We start from the raw sequence: 14130 nt of genomic DNA, 5'->3' as shown, positions 1-14130 counted from the left end.
TATATTACATACTTGTGTTTTATTCAAAATAGCAAATGAGCATGAATTTATATCCTCATTTATTTTTATGTTTTTCTTTTCTTGTGGATCAATCTATTTGAAGTATTAGAGTTGGTAAGTCCAGCTCAAGGTATTTTAGAGTTTATCATTAGGACTTATTTTCTTATTTAAGAAGCTGGTTCTTCACATATGATTTTATGTGAGCATCAATCTGTTAGGGTTTTATGATTTCTATTACAACCATATTTCAGAGTTGACACTAAGATTATATTTAATAACACCTTGAATTACTTAGAGTAGGTATTACTGCATTTATGGGTTGGTCTTAATTAAGTAATTGATCTCCACCATGGTTCTAAACAAATGGTTTAGCACTAGGTTATTCTTGAGTTCCATAATGAAGCATGAGCTTTAATTAGTGATTAATTATAGGGTTCTCATCATGTTCACCTAATGTCAACTGGTTTGAATCTCAATTAGGGTTTAGGTTTTATTTGTGATCACCCAAGTGATACACAAACTAGGGTTGAGATTTAGTTCTGGATTGTAGAGATGAGATGACACCATATTGTATGTGTTAGGGTTTAATCTCCCCTAACCATGATAAGGTGGTTACTTGCTTAATATTTCATGTGCTTCTCTAATTACTAAGGATTTGGGAATGGACTCTATCTTATTCCATTGGACTTCTATTAGAATCCTTAATCTATTGAGAAAGTAATTAAAGTGGTTATGGTTCTTTTTATAGTTAACTTTGGTCATATGAATGGATGATTTCTCATCATATACAGTATAATGTTTAACTCTAAGTTTTTCTTAGGTTCATTAATTGATGGATGAATGATATATGTATGTTGTAAGATTCTACTTATGATCAACAAGTTAAGGTTTGGATATAAGCCTGGGTTTGCTTACTAGTGATCTCCCTATGATTTCATGTGGAAATGGGATCTACTTATACTAGTAGGGTTTAACTTATCCTCACATATCTCCAAAGCATGATCATATATTATATAGGATCATCTTGTTCTTAATAGCTTTACTTCAAATTCTTAGGGTTTATGATCATTACACAATTTATAATGATCAAGGTTGGACTTCCTAGGGTATCCCTCCTTGAATGGGTTTCTCACTCTCAAGATCAAGTGTTGTCTTGATCAAGTAAATATATACTTTCTTTTATAGTTTCTTGAATGGGCATGGTTATGGTTGTCTCAATTATCTTGAGTATAACACCATGGGTTGAGCTTTCTCATTTAAGAATGGTTATTCTAGGGTTTATGGTGTACTCCTAATATTTATTTAGGTTGCTGAGCCAAAGATTCAATTGTCTATCTTAGTTGGTTTATTCCACTCCTTATTTCACTAAGTCATGGATATAGTCTTATTCCATTTGGTATTTGGTGATCTCACCACTTCAAGGTGGAATGGTTTACCTAATACTTTAGTTCAAAGTTTAACATTGATTCTTAAATAGGTAAAGCTAGAATTAGTATGATTGGTATCTCTCTCATTTGGGAAGGACTTGAATAATACTCTAGGGTTCCTCTTGAAGATGATGATTTGAATACTTGGATGTATCTCCAAGGTTTAGCTCAAGGTTTGTTATTGCTTCTCTAATAATTATAATAGAACTCTCACCTCTCTAGGTTTGATGTAAAACTATTTGGAATAGAGAAGAATATATATTTCTTAAGTTGAATCGCCTTATCTTGTTTCCAGGAATAAAGTAGAATGAATACCATGAGATTCATGGTAGAATCAAGGATTGGTTTAAGACATGGAAAAGATAAGTTAGGAATAGTTACTCCAATGATTGTTACTTGATTTCCCATTAAATAGATGTTCATATGTTGTGGCAAGGATTATCATATTATAATCTTTTATAAGATCAAGCAATTGATCATTAAGTAAAATGTTGTTGTGTTGATTATTAGTTCCATTTGATCTAACCCCTTAGATCAAATCACCTCTACCCAAAACAGGTTTTAACAAAGTCACATTGAGGTTTATAGCGCTTGACTTGATGAGCTACTTCAATTCCACCAAGGTCAAGTGAAACTTCAGTTGCTGTGACTGTTTTACTTTAAAGCGCGAAAATTCCCCAGATTTTCTATGCATGAATGCAATGCACACATCTGTTTCCTCTATTTTTGTAACCCCATTACCTGGGATATTACAGTCTCTACCCCTTAAACTAAACTTCGTCCTCGAAGTTTGATATCTCTCACGTTTCGGAGTGTGGATCTGTCTTGTGCAGACTACATCTTTTCTCAAACTCCTTGGTAATCTCACTGGATATAATTGAATATATCCCTTGTCCAGATTCTTCCTGGAATCCATTAGGGTTTGTCTCCGAACCATGGTTCTTACTTTGATTCATTGATTTCTTCCAACTCCATATGCTTGTTTCCTTTCTCATTGAAGAATCAATGATAGGACTTCTTCTGGTGCTGCTAGTCTTAACTGAAGACTGATTTGATAGTACACTCCTAATTGATAAATAGGTTTTTGTTTTCCCTTACTACCAAAACTGCAATAATGGTACTAAGTAAGGTACTTGACATGGAAATGGTCTTGATGGTTTATTTCCCTAAGAATGGATTAGACTCATTTAGTCCATCCAATCATGGCTTATTATTGATACCTATAACTATTTTGGTTTATTTAGGTTCCATGAAAGGAATCATTCTATTAGTCTTTGGTATTGGTATGTTCAATCTTCTTCGGTCTTTGGCCCTTTTGAACTGTATTTGGTCTATGGTATTTCCTTCATCCAACTTCATTATCCTTAGCTTACTTGAGCTTCTATACTTCCGAGTAAATTTTACTCACTTTCTCAAGTTATAGTCTACTTCTTACTTCCTCGAGGTATAAATCTCGGCTTATGGTCTGACATCCTTCTGAAAGTAAAGTTCAACAATCTTATGAAAATAAGATCGAACTTCCTCTCACTTCAGACCTTCTGCTTCTATCTAGCTTAGAGTATTGAGTTATTGTACATCAAACTCAATCTTTACTCTACCCCTTAGAGTTTTCTTATAGTCTTCAACTCCTTTTCTTCCAACTATTGGACTTATGGTTGGAATATTGGTCTAAGTATAGCTTTGGTTTGTACTTCTTCTAAGGTCTTGTGAAGAATCCTTGCGGTGTATCCACTCAATTGTGGACATCCAATGTGAATCCTTCGACTAAATGATTATAGATCATAGTTATTTGGCTGACAAAATTTTATTTGTTCACAACTTCTTGGTACAAATGATCCAATGGTGGACTACTTGATACCAATTGTGGCTATTTGTTATCTAGAAATGAATTCTATCATAGGTTCTGATCAACTCGGACGAGACATCTTCTACTCTATCTCGCAGTATTGATCCTATACCACAACTGTGGTCTTCTGATACCAATTATGGTCTTCTTATATCTGCTATGGTTACCTAAGTCATCTTCCTTTTTCGAGGGTTTATTGTTGCAAGAAAACCACTAGCTGACACTATGAATATAGTATCCTAAGTGATGTCCCATGCAATCCCCCTTCTATGATGACTGTGGTTCTGCTTGAGCTTCACCATAATCACCAGATTTCTCACCTTCATGCTTCTTATGTACTAAAGTACTCCTCTGTTGAGTAAAGCATGAATTTTTTTATTGGTACTTCCTTCTGAATATTGTGGTTGCTTCCCACAATTTTGCTTCCTTCTTCTCGATGAACCTTCATCTTGTCTTGAGAATCTTCGTAATTCGTCACTTCCTCACACGAATACCATTACCCTCTAGATCTATAGCATCAAGTAAAGACTTGATATTGCAACATGCACTTGCAAATCAAAGTCAAACTTCATGTATGGATCTAGTCAAACAATGAAAATCCAATAAAATCCAAGAAGATTCAGCTTTGTGCATATAATACACACCATTATAAGCCTGAATATAATATTTGAGTAAGACATCTCTAAACATCGTGCTCTGATGTGTAGTATATAACACCACATAAGATAGGTTTGTATCGTGATACTTAGCACGAATATATGGAAGTCTACTATTTGTCTCAACCTTTACCTTAATTGCACAATTGCAATAAGATAACTTGAAACAAGGTGGTCTAGAATAGTTAAGGTTAACCTAATTTTCTTTGGAATTACTAACTTAGCTTTCATTATGTTGAGAACTACTTCATATGGTATATCTAGATTCTAGCATAGTTATTCTAAACACATAACTATTGGACTATAGCTCCTATACTTCCAAGTGTTTCTATTGTAAAACTATGGTCATGATGTGCTTGGCACACTTCTTATTGTTTTGGAACACAATTCTTGCACTATTTGTTTAGCACTTGGCTTCTTATTGTACTCCTCCTAAATACTTTAGATGTTCTACTTCATCACATAATGATTCTCAAGTGAATCATATATGATTAGCAACTCTACCATGTAGGTAGACATATATTATTCCTATCACTCTTCCTTATCTCCCATGATTGACTCATCATGGTCTCTACTACCTCATATCACTTGTTTTTATCACTTACTATCATTGGTTTCACATGTCTAGATAATTTTACTTACTCATTACTTATCTGGGTCTACATCTTCTATTAGGATATCTTAATTAACTTCATCACTTGATATAACTTCTATTACAGTTCTGGATAACTCATACTTAACCATAACCTGTGTTGGTACACATCTTCCAATAGGATATCTTCCTTATGGTTGTATCCTCTCTTTGGACTACCATGTATTGTATACCAACTGTGATCTACTCATATATTGTTTTAGGACTTAATTGTGTACTACAAATTTGGGATTAGCTAACTACTTTATTTTATCTTGGTAAGCTAGGTAAGAAATATTGACTCAAGTGTGTCAGGATTATTCTCAAGTGAATATCCATCTCAAGTCATCAGAACTATTTGGTTTAGCTAAGACAACTTCCTATAGACACTACCAATCCTATAGGTCTCCTTTAAAGGGTTTTAATCCTAAGGTCAAAGCATTTGCTCTGATACCAACTGTGGTGACCTGGCATACCACTGCATGGTGTAGTATGCAAGTCTGATATAACACCAATGAAACACCGTTCCACGGGTATTATATCGCTCAGAGTGGTACAACAGAAACATATGCGGGTCCAAGGCATGTCTATAGAATTACAACATCGACTCTGTTACATAAGATCATCACAGCCTCCTACTTTACAATGAGGTAAGACTGCAAATAAACTCCAGAAGAACGACTCGTAGTCTAATCTTATCACGAACTCTATTTGTAGAGTATTTAACTAGCTACAGAGGCTATGGATAGATTCTAGCTAAGTAGGAGCTAGGTTTAGGAAACTAGTTCCCTTCTATGGCTAAACTAGGTTTTCTCCTTGTTGTATGTGGTATCTGATTCCTCTGACAAGGTCTTGTCTCTTGAAGTAGTTGTTGACTCCTCGGCCTTCGAGTTACACTGTAGATCCTCCTTCGATGCCTTCGTATCTAAGCAGGGGATTTAAGAGTGGGATGAGTACGAGCGTACTCAACAAGTTCATTATAGGAAAGAGGTGTTTAATGCACTAGCTACGGCATTAGACCAGAAAGTCTAATACCAATGCAGGTTTTCATAACCATTTCTTCAAAAGGTTGCTTTTATTCAGAAGAACTATGTCCGTCAGCCTTCACCGGTTTACTAGAACTTCATGGAGCTCCTTTCCGGCCGCGTTCGCAGTTCCATATCCCGGAACAGGGAGTGACAGGTCACAGTTCTTTACACTCTGCAGAGGTGTGTTGCTTTACCCATAAGAGATCTTAACCTTGGTGCCAACCGAGCTATAGTTCTCGTCCACACTTCCTTTGGTGTGAGGCCCGGTATAAGGTCTAGCCAATCATGTTCCTCCGCTACCTCGAACACCCACCCGTTGTTGCATGCGCCGACCCTGGGTCCACGTCGGTCCCATTATTCCCGTAATTTCAGGGTGGACCCCGACCACGACAACAGTGCTGGGCTCTACCATACACTCCTACGCCGGTGGCTGCAACCCATCATAGACCGCAATACCGTGGGGAATTAGAATGGGATCCCCACCCTACCGCTTGCACTTCGAACGACAAGTGTCTACGGACTTTGCCGTGGGGACTTAAGGCTTCCCCAGCCTACCGCTTGCCGCCGACAGATACAAGTGTCTACGGTAAAGCGCATCCGTTGATGAACGAGAGGTGGAAACACTTTTGACTACTCCGTCCCACTCCAGATCTTATGGTTAACACGGGTATTACGGCACAAGAATCACTGGCGACATTTGTTGTTTAATCCTAGATGGATATAAACCCGTGCAATGGAACCTCCACCATATCAACACAATCCATGGTTCCATTGCCCACCACATAGTCATATTCATAGTTATGAAAGTAGTGGTTTTGATTTTTATGCAATAGTGATAACCATAATACTTTGCAAGTAATTTGATAGAAATACTCAAATGGCATGAGCAAGTGATGAACTTGCCTTTCTTGACTGCAAGATTATGCAGGCAAGGTCTTCGATACGCAATAACTCCAAATTCTGAAATAGCATCATCGTCCGGTAAGGACGATGTTTAAAAGATTGACAAGGATGCAATAATGCATAAGAATGAGATGCAATCGCTCTAAGCGTGTCCTAACCCCGATGATTTAGGATCAGTGAGTTGTAATGATTATTTAGGGTGTGTTGCACTTTTAGAGTGATTCACATACAAGGTTCTTATTAAGGTTGAATACTTGGTATCATGAACATGTGCTGCAATATATCATAAGAATAGCATTAATAGCACACAACAATAAGATTTGATGTAGTCCTAACATGTACTGAGTAGTGGTTGGTTTTAGCACTACATGTCATGGTTAATGATTGATTATTATATACTTAAAAAGAATAACTTTTGAAGAACATGTTATTTAATAAAGAACAAGTATAATAATCAGGTTGTGGAGTTCCATGGTTTATTATGGTTCTAATTGGTTTCTGGAGTGAGTAGTAGATGGATCACAACCTAGTTGGATTCATCAACACCGAGGGTTTGTAAGGTGGAGTTAAGCCTAGGCATCCTAAGCAATTAATTACACATGGGTTGTATCAAGATTGGTTTATCTTGCTAGTGATGGCTGGCTAGGGTTTATAGGTCCTTATAAGCAGGGTTGATGATGATTCTCGGTTTACTTCAAAAGAATAACTTTTGAAGAACATACTTCTTAAATAATAAGAAGTATATCAATTAGGTTGGGGTTGTTTAGGTTTGCTATTTAATTCCCTAAGTAAAGAATGGTTGGTTCCTACATAGGCTGGTTCAGAAGTATCTCACACTAGTAGGGTTTAGTGGAACAGGGTCATGTAAAGTAAAATAGTAGGTATGGTTGCTGTTAGGGTTCATCACAATGATGTGATGCTAAATAAGAATGAATAATGTTGATGGCTTTGGTAATAGGATCTAGGGTTTACACTTGGTTAACCCTACTTAATTATCTAGGTCTGATGCAGATGAACACATGGGATGCTAATTAGTGGTGATAGGGTTCCCATATTTTATGTGGATTTGAACTAGTATTTAGTTTCTATTATGGTTCTATAACTAATATTGGAGTAACATTATCACATGTTAATTTGGGTTTGGTTTGGAAAACCATTTAGGTTTCATATGAAGTAATGGAGCTGGAGTTCCTAATTGAATTAGGGTTTGAGATTTCACATGGAATGGTGAAGTTATCAATTTATGATACTGGAACTAGTGTTTCCTAATTACCCTATAATTCTTGGTTTAATAACTTCATTATCAAGTTGAAGTTATTAATGAGTTTGAAATAAAAATAATATTGGATTTGACATTTTATTATTTTTATTGCATTTAATATTTAAGGTAATTATTAATTAGGGTTTAAATCCTTCTAATAAGGATTTAACAAAATAACAAATAAAGAAAATTAGTTTCATTGTTTTCTTTATTCATTTACTGGTTTTTATTTAATTTGGAAAGTTTTCCTAATTATTGAATTTTAATTGAATTTAGAATTAATAAATGGGCTTAAATAACCAGAATTACCTAATTGAATTTTTATTAAAAATAAAAATTGCATGTTGTATTTTTATTGGATAGAGTTTTCTATTCTAAGAATTTTAATATCTTATTTTAAATTTTTTTTTTGAGTTAGTATGAATTTTATATGGACTTACAAAGTTGCAGCAATTATGGAATTGAATTTAAATGAAAATGGAAATGCTAGACACACTCGAACTAACCTACACGCAGAGACTGGCCAGTGGGCCAGTGGTCCACGTGGACTGCCACGCGAGCGTGGACCAGGTCCAAATCGTGGATGTGGCCTGGCTCACGGTGGCCGGCGGCAGAGGGCGTCGATTGCCGGCGATACGGCGCTCCCGCGTCTGTGCTGAGGCATTGGTTGGATGCGCGATGCCAAAGCAAACCTAAGGGTGGCGGCGCCCCTATTTATTGGTCACCGGAGCTTCACCGCCGGTGATGCCGAGCGGCGGCTCACGCAGACGCGCGTCGTGGTGGCGATGCAAAGAGAAACAGAGGAAACTACGGGTTGCTTGAGCATCTGCAGCTCACCGTGATCATGAAGGGCTTGACGGTGGCGCAAGGGGAGGTCGGCATCGCCGGAATTGCCAGCTCCGGCCGACGGGGAGTTGAGGTCGTCGGCGCCGATTTCGGTCACGGCGGCCCGATTCCTCCTGCAGGATGAACAAGTAGACCATGGCGGTTCCGATGGTAGCTACGGCGATGCTCGGGGTGGTCTCCACCGGCGGCGCTTGAGGTCACTGGTGCGGCCAGGGTTCGGTGTGGGGAGAAAATTGAGCAGAGAGGAAAGAAATCGGAGACTAGGGTTCATGCTGGGGTTTTTATAGGCGCTGAAACGAGCCTCGTCACGCTGTCGAGGAAGGAGGGATCGCCAGCGAGAAGAGAAGCCGGCCACGACGTCGAGGTGGCCTCCATGCGCCAGGAAGAGATGAGGACGAGCTCATCCTCGTGATATTTGGGACGAAGGGGTATTTCGGGCTGCTGCTGGGTTGTGTTGGGCTGGTGGTGGAGTGTGGTGCTGGGCTGCACCATGGGCTGCTGGTGGGCTACACGGCCAGGTAAGTCCAGGTGAGGCCTTTCTTCTTTTTCTCTTTTTCTGTTTTCAATTTTCTGTTTTATAATTTACCAAATTGAACTCATATTTGAATTCTATTATTTTTGGCAGGTGTCTCAATTGTGTTAATTCCATTTGGATGTTGTGAAAGGACTATTACACCCATAATCCATTTGAAACAAGTATTTTATAAAGCATTATATTACATACTTGTGTTTTATTCAAAATAGCAAATGAGCATGAATTTATATCCTCATTTATTTTTATGTTTTTCTTTTCTTGTGGATCAATCTATTTGAAGTATTAGAGTTGGTAAGTCCAGCTCAAGGTATTTTAGAGTTTATCATTAGGACTTATTTTCTTATTTAAGAAGCTGGTTCTTCACATATGATTTTATGTGAGCATCAATCTGTTAGGGTTTTATGATTTCTATTACAACCATATTTCAGAGTTGACACTAAGATTATATTTAATAACACCTTGAATTACTTAGAGTAGGTATTACTGCATTTATGGGTTGGTCTTAATTAAGTAATTGATCTCCACCATGGTTCTAAACAAATGGTTTAGCACTAGGTTATTCTTGAGTTCCATAATGAAGCATGAGCTTTAATTAGTGATTAATTATAGGGTTCTCATCATGTTCACCTAATGTCAACTGGTTTGAATCTCAATTAGGGTTTAGGTTTTATTTGTGATCACCCAAGTGATACACAAACTAGGGTTGAGATTTAGTTCTGGATTGTAGAGATGAGATGACACCATATTGTATGTGTTAGGGTTTAATCTCCCCTAACCATGATAAGGTGGTTACTTGCTTAATATTTCATGTGCTTCTCTAATTACTAAGGATTTGGGAATGGACTCTATCTTATTCCATTGGACTTCTATTAGAATCCTTAATCTATTGAGAAAGTAATTAAAGTGGTTATGGTTCTTTTTATAGTTAACTTTGGTCATATGAATGGATGATTTCTCATCATATACAGTATAATGTTTAACTCTAAGTTTTTCTTAGGTTCATTAATTGATGGATGAATGATATATGTATGTTGTAAGATTCTACTTATGATCAACAAGTTAAGGTTTGGATATAAGCCTGGGTTTGCTTACTAGTGATCTCCCTATGATTTCATGTGGAAATGGGATCTACTTATACTAGTAGGGTTTAACTTATCCTCACATATCTCCAAAGCATGATCATATATTATATAGGATCATCTTGTTCTTAATAGCTTTACTTCAAATTCTTAGGGTTTATGATCATTACACAATTTATAATGATCAAGGTTGGACTTCCTAGGGTATCCCTCCTTGAATGGGTTTCTCACTCTCAAGATCAAGTGTTGTCTTGATCAAGTAAATATATACTTTCTTTTATAGTTTCTTGAATGGGCATGGTTATGGTTGTCTCAATTATCTTGAGTATAACACCATGGGTTGAGCTTTCTCATTTAAGAATGGTTATTCTAGGGTTTATGGTGTACTCCTAATATTTATTTAGGTTGCTGAGCCAAAGATTCAATTGTCTATCTTAGTTGGTTTATTCCACTCCTTATTTCACTAAGTCATGGATATAGTCTTATTCCATTTGGTATTTGGTGATCTCACCACTTCAAGGTGGAATGGTTTACCTAATACTTTAGTTCAAAGTTTAACATTGATTCTTAAATAGGTAAAGCTAGAATTAGTATGATTGGTATCTCTCTCATTTGGGAAGGACTTGAATAATACTCTAGGGTTCCTCTTGAAGATGATGATTTGAATACTTGGATGTATCTCCAAGGTTTAGCTCAAGGTTTGTTATTGCTTCTCTAATAATTATAATAGAACTCTCACCTCTCTAGGTTTGATGTAAAACTATTTGGAATAGAGAAGAATATATATTTCTTAAGTTGAATCGCCTTATCTTGTTTCCAGGAATAAAGTAGAATGAATACCATGAGATTCATGGTAGAATCAAGGATTGGTTTAAGACATGGAAAAGATAAGTTAGGAATAGTTACTCCAATGATTGTTACTTGATTTCCCATTAAATAGATGTTCATATGTTGTGGCAAGGATTATCATATTATAATCTTTTATAAGATCAAGCAATTGATCATTAAGTAAAATGTTGTTGTGTTGATTATTAGTTCCATTTGATCTAACCCCTTAGATCAAATCACCTCTACCCAAAACAGGTTTTAACAAAGTCACATTGAGGTTTATAGCGCTTGACTTGATGAGCTACTTCAATTCCACCAAGGTCAAGTGAAACTTCGATTCTTTGGACTGTTTTACTTTAAAGCGCGAAAATTCCCCAGATTTTCTATGCATGAATGCAATGCACACATCTGTTTCCTCTATTTTTGTAACCCCATTACCTGGGATATTACAGTCTCTACCCCTTAAACTAAACTTCGTCCTCGAAGTTTGATATCTCTCACGTTTCGGAGTGTGGATCTGTCTTGTGCAGACTACATCTTTTCTCAAACTCCTTGGTAATCTCACTGGATATAATTGAATATATCCCTTGTCCAGATTCTTCCTGGAATCCATTAGGGTTTGTCTCCGAACCATGGTTCTTACTTTGATTCATTGATTTCTTCCAACTCCATATGCTTGTTTCCTTTCTCATTGAAGAATCAATGATAGGACTTCTTCTGGTGCTGCTAGTCTTAACTGAAGACTGATTTGATAGTACACTCCTAATTGATAAATAGGTTTTTGTTTTCCCTTACTACCAAAACTGCAATAATGGTACTAAGTAAGGTACTTGACATGGAAATGGTCTTGATGGTTTATTTCCCTAAGAATGGATTAGACTCATTTAGTCCATCCAATCATGGCTTATTATTGATACCTATAACTATTTTGGTTTATTTAGGTTCCATGAAAGGAATCATTCTATTAGTCTTTGGTATTGGTATGTTCAATCTTCTTCGGTCTTTGGCCCTTTTGAACTGTATTTGGTCTATGGTATTTCCTTCATCCAACTTCATTATCCTTAGCTTACTTGAGCTTCTATACTTCCGAGTAAATTTTACTCACTTTCTCAAGTTATAGTCTACTTCTTACTTCCTCGAGGTATAAATCTCGGCTTATGGTCTGACATCCTTCTGAAAGTAAAGTTCAACAATCTTATGAAAATAAGATCGAACTTCCTCTCACTTCAGACCTTCTGCTTCTATCTAGCTTAGAGTATTGAGTTATTGTACATCAAACTCAATCTTTACTCTACCCCTTAGAGTTTTCTTATAGTCTTCAACTCCTTTTCTTCCAACTATTGGACTTATGGTTGGAATATTGGTCTAAGTATAGCTTTGGTTTGTACTTCTTCTAAGGTCTTGTGAAGAATCCTTGCGGTGTATCCACTCAATTGTGGACATCCAATGTGAATCCTTCGACTAAATGATTATAGATCATAGTTATTTGGCTGACAAAATTTTATTTGTTCACAACTTCTTGGTACAAATGATCCAATGGTGGACTACTTGATACCAATTGTGGCTATTTGTTATCTAGAAATGAATTCTATCATAGGTTCTGATCAACTGGACGAGACATCTTCTACTCTATCTCGCAGTATTGATCCTATACCACAACTGTGGTCTTCTGATACCAATTATGGTCTTCTTATATCTGCTATGGTTACCTAAGTCATCTTCCTTTTTCGAGGGTTTATTGTTGCAAGAAAACCACTAGCTGACACTATGAATATAGTATCCTAAGTGATGTCCCATGCAATCCCCCTTCTATGATGACTGTGGTTCTGCTTGAGCTTCACCATAATCACCAGATTTCTCACCTTCATGCTTCTTATGTACTAAAGTACTCCTCTGTTGAGTAAAGCATGAATTTTTTTATTGGTACTTCCTTCTGAATATTGTGGTTGCTTCCCACAATTTTGCTTCCTTCTTCTGATGAACCTTCATCTTGTCTTCAGAATCTTCAGAATTCGTCACTTCCTCACACGAATACCATTACCCTCTAGATCTATAGCATCAAGTAAAGACTTGATATTGCAACATGCACTTGCAAATCAAAGTCAAACTTCATGTATGGATCTAGTCAAACAATGAAAATCCAATAAAATCCAAGAAGATTCAGCTTTGTGCATATAATACACACCATTATAAGCCTGAATATAATATTTGAGTAAGACATCTCTAAACATCAGGCTCTGATGTGTAGTATATAACACCACATAAGATAGGTTTGTATCGTGATACTTAGCACGAATATATGGAAGTCTACTATTTGTCTCAACCTTTACCTTAATTGCACAATTGCAATAAGATAACTTGAAACAAGGTGGTCTAGAATAGTTAAGGTTAACCTAATTTTCTTTGGAATTACTAACTTAGCTTTCATTATGTTGAGAACTACTTCATATGGTATATCTAGATTCTAGCATAGTTATTCTAAACACATAACTATTGGACTATAGCTCCTATACTTCCAAGTGTTTCTATTGTAAAACTATGGTCATGATGTGCTTGGCACACTTCTTATTGTTTTGGAACACAATTCTTGCACTATTTGTTTAGCACTTGGCTTCTTATTGTACTCCTCCTAAATACTTTAGATGTTCTACTTCATCACATAATGATTCTCAAGTGAATCATATATGATTAGCAACTCTACCATGTAGGTAGACATATATTATTCCTATCACTCTTCCTTATCTCCCATGATTGACTCATCATGGTCTCTACTACCTCATATCACTTGTTTTTATCACTTACTATCATTGGTTTCACATGTCTAGATAATTTTACTTACTCATTACTTATCTGGGTCTACATCTTCTATTAGGATATCTTAATTAACTTCATCACTTGATATAACTTCTATTACAGTTCTGGATAACTCATACTTAACCATAACCTGTGTTGGTACACATCTTCCAATAGGATATCTTCCTTATGGTTGTATCCTCTCTTTGGACTACCATGTATTGTATACCAACTGTGATCTACTCATATATTGTTTTAGGACTTAATTGTGTACTACAAATTTGGGATTAGCTAACT

Source organism: Lolium perenne, chromosome 7, assembly GCF_019359855.2.
Source record: "Lolium perenne isolate Kyuss_39 chromosome 7, Kyuss_2.0, whole genome shotgun sequence".
NCBI lineage: Eukaryota > Viridiplantae > Streptophyta > Magnoliopsida > Poales > Poaceae > Lolium > Lolium perenne.
Note: the sequence above shows the minus strand (reverse complement) of the source record.